The sequence below is a fragment of the Hippoglossus stenolepis genome, chromosome 12, assembly GCF_022539355.2.
Source record: "Hippoglossus stenolepis isolate QCI-W04-F060 chromosome 12, HSTE1.2, whole genome shotgun sequence".
NCBI classification, from domain to species: Eukaryota; Metazoa; Chordata; class Actinopteri; order Pleuronectiformes; family Pleuronectidae; genus Hippoglossus; species Hippoglossus stenolepis.
The window spans coordinates 24,415,029-24,427,463 of record NC_061494.1 but is presented as its reverse complement, the minus strand read 5'-3'; the positions used below and the strand labels follow the sequence as shown (position 1 = coordinate 24,427,463).

The window sequence follows — 12,435 nt, the reverse complement described above, 5'->3', positions numbered from 1 at the left end:
AGCAAATCAAAGCGCGGACACTGTGAGGTCCGGGCACGTGCATCACCTGCTGCAGGTCTCTCTGGTTGAGGGGGGGGGGTGCTAAAACATCTTGAAATGTTGAAGTCCCCCCTTTGGAGAGTTGTGCACGGAAAAATGTGTCGTGCATCAGTGGATGAGAAGAATATGAGGCACAATGTGTTCTAGAAGATAAACTACATATGTCATCAATGTCAGTGTCAGAGTCAGGGAGATGGGAAGTTAGGAAGCTGTTACCTCTTCCTGTCAGTGGAGGATCAGGAGGTGACTTAATTCCCAAAGACTTGGGGTCAGATGGGATTCTGTCCCATCTTGGGAGTGAAGAGGGAGTTAACCGTACACTATCGGAGGAGTGTGAATCAGAATAACCAGAATCACATTGGCTGAAAAACTGATGAAAAACTGATTGTGCAATAATGCATTAAACGTGCTACCATAAAATGGTGTCACGTTTAATGCATTATTGCACAACATAATGGTGCCCCGTGTGAGGCAGAGTACAGTTGGCAAAAACTCATAATTATGCAATATTATTATTTTTAATTTATGAAAGAAAAACATTTATTATGAATATAATAAAGTATAAAAACACAAATTACTAACGGTGTACTTACTAAATAAAGATATGTATGTTAGTATGCGTGTGTGTGTGTCTGTGTGAGTGAGCGTGCTTCCAAAATGGTGGTTGGCCACTCCAAAGATAACAGCCCCCCCTCCCCCCCTTGAATGTTTACGACATGTAGCGGGGGTCAGAGAGATGGGTGCTGAGATATGTGGGTGTGTGTGTTGGTGCCTAATTAGAGAAAGTTACTAGATGCTTGCAAGGAAAGACTGAAGAGCATAACTAACATTAACTTTCAAATAACTTATAACCAAAATATCACAGCAACACAAATCAAACTTATAAACATCACAAGGAATCGAATAAACAGTCTTTGCTTAGCCTAGTATAATTATTAAGCCCAGTTGTGTTACCCGTCCATGGAAAGGGAAAAAAGGTGGATGTGCTGTTCGTCCAGTAAAGTCGTCTTGCTGGGTTGCGGCTCCTGTCTTTGTGGTTCTGCTGTGCAGTACAGCTCAGTTGCTGTTCGAAGTTCTCAGGCAGGACATCGCGTCACTGCTTGAAGGTTGGTAGAGCTTGGATTTGGAGGAGGTTTCCCTCGCTCGGTGAGTGGAAAGCTGCACCTCTTGCGCACACAGAGAGGTGGGCTCCTCTTGGAGGGTCGCGTTGAAAGAGAAAGAAGGAAGGGAGAACTGGCCTTATATTGGCCCGGTGACCTCACAGGTCATGGGGCCCAGAGTGACCAATAGTAGTTGAAACTTGTGTCCCCGGTCGGTTTTCACACCTCTGTGTGACGTTGAGGCACCCTGGGAGATGGAGTTCTGGAGGCTCTGGTTTGTCTCCAGAACAAAGAACATGTGCTCAAGGCTTTTGACGACACATGTAGGCCGAACTGTAGTTCACAAATACCAGGTCCCAACAGATACAAAATCAGATATCGTAATGGTGGGAAATGACTCCTTCATATTGCTGGCATTTTAATCTGTGATGTTACAGGGCACTTAAAATCTTTTGTATTTACACACTTTCATCTTAACCCCTTCACCATAATCTTTTAATACAGTTGATTAAATGATCACTGAATCATTGCAGCTGGTTTATTTAGAAAAGACAGGACAAACAATCTTGTCTATACTGGCTTCAAATTCTGAAACAAGCTCTTCCATTTGATTACAGCTACATTATGTGTTGTCCTCTCTGACCCAGAATAAGATTCATATCAACATGTAGCATACACAAGGGAGGGAAAAGCAAGAAGTCACAAGCTCAGTAAATGACCACCTGTCTCTAGGTGTACTTAGAAATTTGCTGAGCTGGATCCAAATACAGACAAACAAGATATACAGCAAGTAGTTGATATCTATATATATATATATATATATATATATATATATATATATATATATATATATATATATATATATATATATATATATATATATATATATATATATATATATATATATATATACATAAAAACTGTCTCACACGTAGAAGGATGGCAAAAGAACTCAGGTGATACAAAACTGAAAGTACAGACAACAGGAAACACAGGAGCAGGACGACTGAAACAACCCAAACGTAAAAGTCAACCTGACAAAGAGAAACACAAAGACTCTACACACAGAGGAGGCAGAGATAATAGACCACAGGTGAAACACATGAGGAAAAGATGGAGACAAACACAACAATGGGAAACAGGACAAAGACAGAAAGTAAAGCGAGAGAGATACACAAAGAACAAAGTTTCAAAATGAAACAGGTAACGAAGAATTCAAAGTACAACACAATAATCAAACACAGAGTGGTAGCCCCCCCCATTCATGTTGCACAACATCAGGAGAATACGCCCCCTTCTCACTCAGAGGGCGTCACAGGTTCTGGTCCAGGTTCAGGTCGAGGCTCTGGTCCAGGCTCTGGTCCAGGTTCTGGTCCAGGCTCTGGTCCAGGTTCTGATACAGGTTCTGGTCCAGGCTCTGGTCCAGGCTCTGGTCCAGGATCTGGTCCAGGTTCTGGTCCAGGCTCTGGTCATCTAACACCTAGACTATTGCAACCCCCCTTCTGGCAGGTCTACCTGCTGCTGCCATCCGAACCTCTGCATCTCATCCAGAAAGCAGCAGCTCCACTGGTCTTTAACCTAAATTCACTCACACTCCTCCGCTCCCTTCACTGGTTACCAGTGGCATCAGGACAGAATGTCTACACATCTTCTGCAGCAGACTAAAGACACATCTCTTCAGAACACAACTTGGATTAAAACATTTTGTCTGAACAAATAAAAAAGTTTCGTTCTGTTTAGTTGCACTTACATGCAACACTTTGTAGTTTGGCTTTTTTGAAGCTAATGTAGTCACTTGATTCTTGTTGTTCTGGGTTTGCTCCCTCATGGTTGATGCACTTATTGTGAGTCGCTTTGGATGAAAGCGTCAGCTCAATGAAATGTAATGACGCCGTTTCGAGTGCAATATGAATGTCAGGGCTTCCGGATACTTGGATGACACCACAGGAGCTGTATGGAGGCATGTTGTGTTTTTATTCTGTTGGCTTTTTACATCTGGGCATCGAGGCCACATTATCTTGTGTAATAGAAGTGAGAGTTATTCAGTAAAAATGTAATCAAGAAATCTTTTAAGATTTTTCTGATGGGAGACAAACTAACACACACACACACACACACACACACACACACACACACACACACACACACTTTGATGAGTTCCCATATAAAAGTTTAATCAACGTTCATCAGCCTCATGTTCAGACCTGTGTGACAGGTCGCCCTGTAGCCACGGTTCAAAACAGGTTTTTACAAAAGTGGGTCTGCTGTTTTCCCAGTTTCTCTCATCAGTCACTCAGGTGAAAACACGCTGGTGTGAAAGACAGTCAACATTCTTCATCATGGCAGTGAACATCCCAGGAGTGATATTGATGGTGCTCTTCTACCTGATGGTCCTTGGGACCGGCATCTGGGCTTCTTTCAAGTCCAAGAGGGAACAGAAGAAAAGTGGAGCCAGTGAGATGGAGATGACGTTACTGGGAAACCGGAGCATCAACTGGGTGGTGGGGATCTTCACCATGACAGGTGAGGACAGCTCAGCTGAAGACAACAGGATGGAAACTGTCTGTCCCAGGCATGGAGGCAGAAAGATCTGGCAATTTATAAAAGCATTACTTTTACAAGAACACATCATGAATTGTTGTTTAATATGAATAATAAACAGCCAAATCAGATTTGACTAACAACAGTCTTGGTTGGCTGAAGTCCTACTGGTCCTATTGATCAATAATACTGAATTATGATCTCACCTTTAGTCTTTGTCCAAATATCTGCTGTGTGTTGATCCATCCTGCAGCTACATGGGTTGGAGGAGGCTTCATTGTTGGCACAGCTGAGATGGTGTACACTCCGTCAATGGGACTAACCTGGGCAGCCACGATGTTAACTGCATACAGCTTATCTTTTATTATATGTAAGTTTAAGTTGGCAATTTTACTTCATCAATTCGCCTCAAGTTGAATCATTATTTTAGTGATTTCTTGATATTATTAGTTTCTGTTTTTCCCCTCATTAAATCAAGGTGGCCTGGTGTTTGCTAAACCACTAAGAGAAATGAGGTGTGTCACAATGATGGACCCTTTCCACATCAAGTATGGACAAGTTCTGACAGCTGGACTGAGCCTGGCCTCAATTCTTAATGATATACTATGAGCAGGAACACTGATTTGTTTAGGTAAGTAAGAATATACAGGAGCACTTTAACCTCTCCTCATATATGTGTGTGTTTAAATGTCAGTTTAAAATAAATGTATTTGAAGGAATATGAGTCAGTGATACTTGTACAGACTGTATATAAGTAGAATTCCACTGATACAAGGTGTTTAACAGGAGGCACCATGAGTGTGGTCCTGGATTTGCCCTACACTCTGTGTATCTGGATCTCTGCTGCAGTTGTCATCATCTACACTCTGCTGGGAGGTCTCTACTCTGTGGCCTACACTGATATTATTCAGCTTGTTCTTATATTCATTAGCTTGGTGAGTTGCTGTTCTTTAAGGTTTTATAAAGTGCTGGAGTCCTTGTCCATTACTTACATTTGTATTTGTCTCTGCAGTGGCTGTGTGTTCCCTTTGTCTTGATGAACCCTAACTGCTTGGACATCAGCAAGACACTGATGAACAACACCTTACACGCTCCTGGATCGGTGCACCAGGACTGAGAAGACCGGGATCATGATGGATGATTTCTTGATGTTTGTAAGATGGAGCAAAACTGTGGCTGATGTCAAATGTACTTCACTGGTGTTGAGAGAAATCCTCAAGATAAAGACACATGACTCATATTTTAAATCTGTTTCATTTTCAAGTCACTGGGAAGTCTGGGATTTCAGTGTTTACACCAGAGGACGTTGGCAGCTTCTTCATTAGCCACAGCTAAGCTCTCGTGCTTTGTCGCTGCTTTCCATACTTGTGTTTGGAACACCTCCAATACTGCTTGGGGCAGCTGCTGCATCTACAGGTACTGACAACTTCTACATACTTATGTAAACTGTGACATCTTACATCCACTTATCTGTTGTATTTAATGTTACGGAAAGAACAAAACATGTTAAATCAATAGTTAAATCACAGGAAACCAAGGAGCAACATCTTTGCATAACTTAGTGAGCAGGTAGAGAGCAAGGTGACCTTTTGTTGATTTGTGTACTAAACAGTGGGTTTTGAAACCAAGGTTGATCCATTACCATATAAAAAAAAGAGCTGAGTCACAGTCCTTAGTGCAGGAGAGTCAACTGTAAACAAACAACTATTTTACTGTCCAAACATAAAAAGACCAAATGATCACTGTAAGCAGACTACTTGATCACTATAACCAAGTTCTTTAACCAGCCTTTGAATAGGAGCGATTCTGTTGACGATTTGGACGGTTGATTACTTTGTCCTTGATCACTTTATACGGTGTCCACTGTAATGTTTTTCTTTTGTATGAATTTTCTTTGGTCTGCTCCTCAGATTGGAACCTGACGTCTTATGGTTCTCCATTTCCATATGAACGTGGGGAAGCAGCTCAAGTCTCGCCCTCACATTACAGCACCTCACCCCGTCCTTCATCTCCATAATCGGAACTGGATGTGTTGCTGCTGCTGTGATGTCATCTGCTGATTCTGATTTGATTTCTGCTGCTTCTGTCTTCACCTCCAACATATACAAGAACATCCTGAGGCCACAGGTGAGAACATTGAATTATAAGATAAGAGTTAGTATCTCAAACCTCTTCACTTCCTCCTCTCTACTTTTTCTCCAGGCATCAGACAGAGAGATTCAGTGGGTGATCCGAGTTGCTGTGATGGTCGTGGGTTTGGTTGGTACATCACTAACCAGCCAGAAAAACAGTGTCTTACTCTTCTGGATTCTTATTGCTGAAGTGGCCTACGTCATAATCTTCCCTCAACTGGTCTGCGTCCTCTTCGTCAATATCTCCAATGGTTACGGAGCTGTTATGGGCTGTGTGGTGGGATTGGTGCTCAGAGTTCTCAGTGGACTCCCATCACTCGGGCTGCCAGTTGTCCTCCACTTCCCAGGATGTGTTCTAGAGGATGGAGTTTATGTCCAGTACGCTCCAGTTAAGACCATCTCCATGCTGTCTGCCATTGCTGCCATCGTGTTGTTCTCCTATCTGACGTCTGTGCTCTTCAACAAAGGCCTGTTACCTGAGAAGTGTGACGTGTTCAAGGTGAAAGTCCAGCAATCAGCACGAGAGCTGACACTGGTACATGGGGCCAAAGAAGACAATGAGAAAGAGACACTGGATAACACATGTCCTCAGACTGAGGCCTCAGAGCCAATGATTAGCTCAGAGTGTTAGAGTCCCTGAATATCTGTTGTTTGAAATCTAACACAGACCAGGAAGTTCTATCACATCCTACATCCCCATGAAGACGTCTGCATCCAAAACACAGGGGTATTCAGAAAAGTGGACATAGATGGCACCAGTTCACTGAGCACATTTGTCTACAGTTCAAAAAGATTGACTTTCTTTCATTAAAATAAGTTCTTATTGCAACTTTGGTCCTTTATTGGGTTCTTTGTTTATACTGGGACAAATGACAGCGAGATCTACTGAACTACAAAGATTGTGATCTCACCATGTTGTGTGTCTATTATGATGTAAAGTGTTATGGTGAGATACAAAATCAGATATCGTAATGGTGGGAATTTACTCCTTCATATTGTTGGCATTTTAATCTGTGATGGCACTTAAAATCTTTTGTATTTACACACTTTCATTTTAACCACTTCACCATCTTTTAATAAACTTGATTAAATGATCACTGAATCATTGCAGCTGGTTTATTTAGAAAAGCATAGCTATGCTGTACCTTTTCATTGCTTCTGAATAAACCGAGACCGGCTCTTCTCATATCTCGGGATAAAAGAACACGACAAAAATTGATGACCCCGACGTGATCCTGAAGAGAAGTTTTGACCAGAAAGACCGGAGACCCAAAGGTCGAGGCCGCTCTGATCGATTCTCCACATACTCAAAGGCCCCAAACTAAAGGGTAAGCAGAAACCTGTTAAAACAAATTCTGCATTAGTTATATAGGCATTGATATAGATTGTGAGTGTGCGGAGAGGAGAAAGGAGGTAAAATAATAAAGTTCTGTGTTTTTTTGGAAGCAATGAAAGGCTATGTGAAATAAAGGGAATGACCTGTGAGAGGTCTGGGACCCTATGAAAGGGAATGACCTGCGAGAGGTCTGGCACCCTGTGAGGGGTTTGGGACCCTGTCTTGGCGCAACAGAAACGAGGTAAAAAGCGAGGTCTAGGACCTGCGCGGGACGGGCGCCACACTTAAAGTCTGCGACGCTCGAACCCTTAAACCTAATTCAGATTGGAGAAAAGACAGACGATTCATGCAATAGATTGCATCCGTGCAACCTAATCTGTGATTAGGGTGTGAACCTGGAGGAAGGGGCTACCGGCACTGACGAGTGAGGAGCTTAACTAGCCAGACACACCGTTGCTTGAATTGGGCACAAATTAAAAGACGCCGAGGCCATAACATGTTACGAATAAGACTGACAGAGATAAAAAAGACTGACAAAGAACAAAGACTTGACTAAGACCTAGCACCTCTGAGTTCCATATGAGCAAAGAGAAACACGCAGATAATTTTTCCTAAAATGGTTTTAGAGTTATGACAATATATAATCCAACAAAATTTGCTATCGAGACCGCCAACCATAATATTTTTTATAGTGCACAAAATTAGAGGGTTCCTTGCACTGTTACACATATCCAAGCAAAATTGGTACTGTGAAATGATATATCCTTAACTGAAGAGAGATCGAATTTGGAGTGAAGAAGCAATTTCCACACAGAAATTCTTTATTTATTTAATTTTCTTCATTTTTAGAATTGGAAGCTAAAGACTACTTAAGAATTTTACTTTTACAGAGGAAAACAAAAACTTCAATTTGGAAAACGCAGCCTCGGCTGCAGGTGACCACCCGAAAGGGATTTTCACAGATGTTAGCTTGGTAAGTGGTGTGGCAACTCTGCTATAGTCACGGATAAACCTACGGTAGAAATTGGCAAATCCCAGAAACCTCTGAAGTTGCTTCCTTGATGTAGGAGTGGACCATTCGGCCACTGCCTTAACCTTGGCAGGGTCGGTCTTAATTTGCCCTTTCTCCACAATAAACCCCAAAAAACTAACAGATGAAACATGAAAATTGCATTTCTCAGCCTTAACATACAGTCTGTTTTCTAATAGTCTTTTCAAAACTAGTTTTACATGTTGTACATGTTCACGAAGGTTACGGGAGAAAATCTAAATATCGTCGAGATAAACGAAAACAAACCTATTCAGCATATCCCGCAAAACATCACTGATGAGGGCCTGAAAAACTGCAGGTGCATTAGTGAGGCCGAAAGGCATGACCAAGTACTCAAAGTGTCCTAGGGGAGTGTTAAAACCCGTCTTCCACTCATCCCCCTCCCTGATTCTAACCAGATGGTAGGCATTGCGGAGGTCCAATTTAGAAAAAATGGTTGCTTCATGAAGGGGCCCGAAGGCTGAGTCTATGAGTGGGAGGGGATATTTATTTTTCACGGTGATATCGTTCAACCCTCGATAGTCTATGCAGGGGCGAAGCGATTTATCCTTCTTGTCAACAAAAAAGAAACCTGCCCCGAGTGGTGAGGAAGAGGGACGAATGAGACCGGTAGCCAGAGAGTCAGAGATATATGCCTCCATGGCCTCCCTTTCAGGCTTGGATAAATTATACAGTTTACTGGACGGATAGGGGGCGCCAGGGAGCAAATCGATCCCACAATCATAGGGTCGGTGAGGGGGAAGAGACAAGTCTTGACTGGGAAATGTAATCAGCGTCAATGAAATTGTCATCCGCACCGGAGTCAACAAGGACCAACAGAGGTAGAGAGACCTGAGACCACGAAACAGTACCTTTTAGTTGCAGGCGAGGAGGAGACGAAATAACTGAGGAATGGCTCACCAGCGCTCCTCCTGTGGCTGATGAGCCTGCCCTTTTGGCAGAGCCGGACAGTGGGCTCTCCGGTGACAGTCCTGGCCACAGTAAGCGCAGAGCTTCTGGAGGTGACGACGCTGACGTTCGGTCGGTGTGAGCCTCATCCCTCCCAGCTGCATGGGTTCCTCGGAGCAGAGGGGTGAAGAGGCTGTCCGCGGAGGAATCACGCAGGAGGATGGTGGAAGAAGAGAGTCCGCAGGTCCCCGATGGTGAGGGTTCATTGTCTGACTCAAGGGAGGGGCGTGTCTCTCCCTGTCTGATCTCTCCCTGCGTCTCTCACGGAGGCGATTATCTAATCGTATGGCTAAAGAAATTAACTCGTCAAGCGAGGTGGTCTCGTCCCAAGCAGCCAGCTCGTCTCGTAACTCCCCCCTAAGACCCCGTAGAAAAAAACCCTGTAAAGCTTTCTCATCCCACCCGCTCTCGACTGCGAGAATGCGGAAGTCAATAGAAACTGTTGCCACTGAGTTAAAGCCCTGACGTAAGGAGAGGAGCTGGCTACCGGCTTCCTTTCCTTGCAGGGGGTGATCAAAAACCTTGAGGAATTCGGCTGTGAAGGATTGGAACGAGTCACAAATAGGTGAATTACAGTGGGAAACGGCTACAGCCCAAGCCGCGGCTTTCTCCGACAGGAGACTCATGACAAAGGCAATCCGCGACTTGTCTGTAGAATACGTTAACGGCTGCTGGTCAAATATGAGTGAGCATTGGTGAAGGAACTGTCTACATGACTCTAATACTCCTGAATACCTGGCGGGTGTGGGGATGAAGGGTTCCCGGGGTTGTGTCGGATAAGAGACTGAGGGAGCTGGTAGTGGGAGAGCCGGAGCTGGAGCTGGAGCTGGAGCTGGAACTGGGGCTGGAGCTGGAGCTGGAACTGGAGCGTGGACAGGAGCCGTCAGCCTGGTTAGGTGAGTGGACAGCTGGTCCATGCGGCCACCGATCTGTGCCACATTCGCGGATAGGTTGCGGAGAACTTCCATAACCTCGTGTAGAGCTTTCTCGTGCTGCCCAACACGAGTTCCTTGGTTGGACAGAGCCTGTCTGATTTCATCAGCATCCGCAGGGTCCATCTTGGCCAGATAATTCTGTTAGGGTTTGTTTGGGTTGGACCCCAAAGCAGAGACTGGAAACAGACTTGGAACGAAGGCAGAGTTTATTTATATGGATAAGCAGAGATGGCAGGCTGTGGAGGCAGGGTGCTGGCTGGGATGTCCACAGGAAGGCACGAACACGGGACAACAAAAACGTAGAAGAGCAGCAAGGCACACGGGAGGGCTGCGTAGCAAAAGGGAAAAGAACGCGGATTAGTACTCATAAGACACAAGATACGAAACCGAGGAAAAAACATGAGGCTGCGCTACCGAACGAGACGGAATTATCTGGCGGAGTAGTGGAGTCAAGACCAGGCTTTTATGGAGCGGTTGATGAGTGAGTGAGAACAGGTGTGCCTTGTCTGCTGCAGCGGGGAAGCCAGCCACACCCCCTGCCACACACACGACCTGCAGGGGAAGAACAGAAAGGGAAGGGGGAGAGAGAGAGAAAAACAAAACACCCAAAACACAGAATCATCACAGAGACTGAAGCTAGAGGAGAGAGAAAAAGTAAGTCAGGCCAGAAAAGTAAAAACTTACATTTCAGGCAGATAGGAAGGTATGTGGAATGTGGTTAGAAGACTTGCATCAAAGGAACAGAAAACACACACTGGCAGGGACAGATAACACCTCACAAGTGTCTCAGTGTCTCAAAATGCAGGTTTCCGACCTCGACTCTTCCCCGCCGAGAAGACGACAACCAGACAACACCAAGCCCCACCAGAAGCAGATGTTCCACAGGCAGGAGCCCAGGCTCCACAACCTCTTCCACCTGATAAAGTTCCAGACCCGCAACTGCTCTCTTCACCTCACACCAGACAAGCGGGCAATATGGACTGGGACAGGATCCAGCCCAAATCGCGATGGTTGAAGTGACCTGATGTTGCCAGCCTGTTAAAACGTACAGGCATCAAGTGGGACTCAGGAAGACCTTAATAAAAACACATGCCGTTGATGCGAAGAAGTTAATTAAAGATGAAGAAAAGAAGAAGAAAAGAGAGACTGATCTGCATAAAGCTTCACTGACAATGTTCAGAGGTACATCGCGGATGCAAAAGAAGAGGATTTCAAGGAAGAAGGGGAGACGGCAAATGGAATGATGATTGGGACATTTGTTTTCACTGTGGAGAGAAGGGACATTGGGCAAGAAATTGTCCGAAGAAACGGCAACAACCTGCCAAGGCTGATTGAACCGAGGCGGGGATGGAGGAGAGGGAGGAACCAGCAACTTTGAACAGAGAACGAGACCGTGAGGAACACCTCAAACATCAAGAGGGTGAATGCACCACACCAACACAAACACTTATCACAGAAGTAAAGATTTTTTAGAAAAGAAAGACAAACTACTGATAGGAACATATGTTAAATATCAATGAGATGTATATGCTAATATGCCAACGCACACACTCACAGTGCTAGGGAAAGAGATTCAATTATAATGCTGATTCATTGTTATATGCGTATGAATGGAAGCTCTGTTCATCTTTTGTCACATCCATCAACACTGATCTAGTGGATAAGGCACATTCAGTCACACTAAGAGCAGACACCACATATCTGCATCCAGAAGATTTACACTGCACTGCACACATACACGAAGGGAAAGATGCAGATTTTGAAAAAAGATGGTTTAGAGAAAGTTGTGAAGAAAGTTGTGTGAAAGAGAATTTAACACTAAATTGTATTTTCTGGAATGAACATAGATGTGCTGTTTCTGTAATTTTACTGAAACCAGAAAATAAGTCACCCTCTCAGTTCCTTCACAGATATTCAGAGGATGCTTTCCTTTTTTGACGTTCCTGGTTCACACTCACATGTCTTGCTGACAAAACACAAAAATGATGAATGGCAAGACTGTTCACATAGTGACTGTTAGTAGCCGTTGCTGGCTGGTTTTAATCTTGAAGTTGGTTGTTGTGTGTGTGTGTGCGTCACATCGCAGTTCAGTCTCGCACCTGTCTGATAATGCCTGTTGTGGAGACTGTACATCTGTGGCATACATTACACTGTACTTTAACTTGTTCTCATACCTAACTTACTATATTACAGCCTAAACTCCATTAGCTTTATTCAAACATCGCACATACATGAATGCACTGTTTTCATAAGAAACTGTGACCTACCCTTAGAAAGAATTCAAGCAGCTGCCACTAGGGTCTGAAGGACAGATAGGAAAGGCGTTGTTTTGTCTAGAAAATGCGCATGCCAT

General features: G+C 44.1%; 1 pseudogene; it reads left to right on the top strand.

Moving 5' to 3' along the window:
- The first annotated feature begins 3,409 nt into the window (after positions 1–3,409).
- LOC118119289 lies at positions 3,410–6,869 on the top strand (annotated as a pseudogene).
- The last annotated feature ends 5,566 nt before the right edge of the window (positions 6,870–12,435 follow it).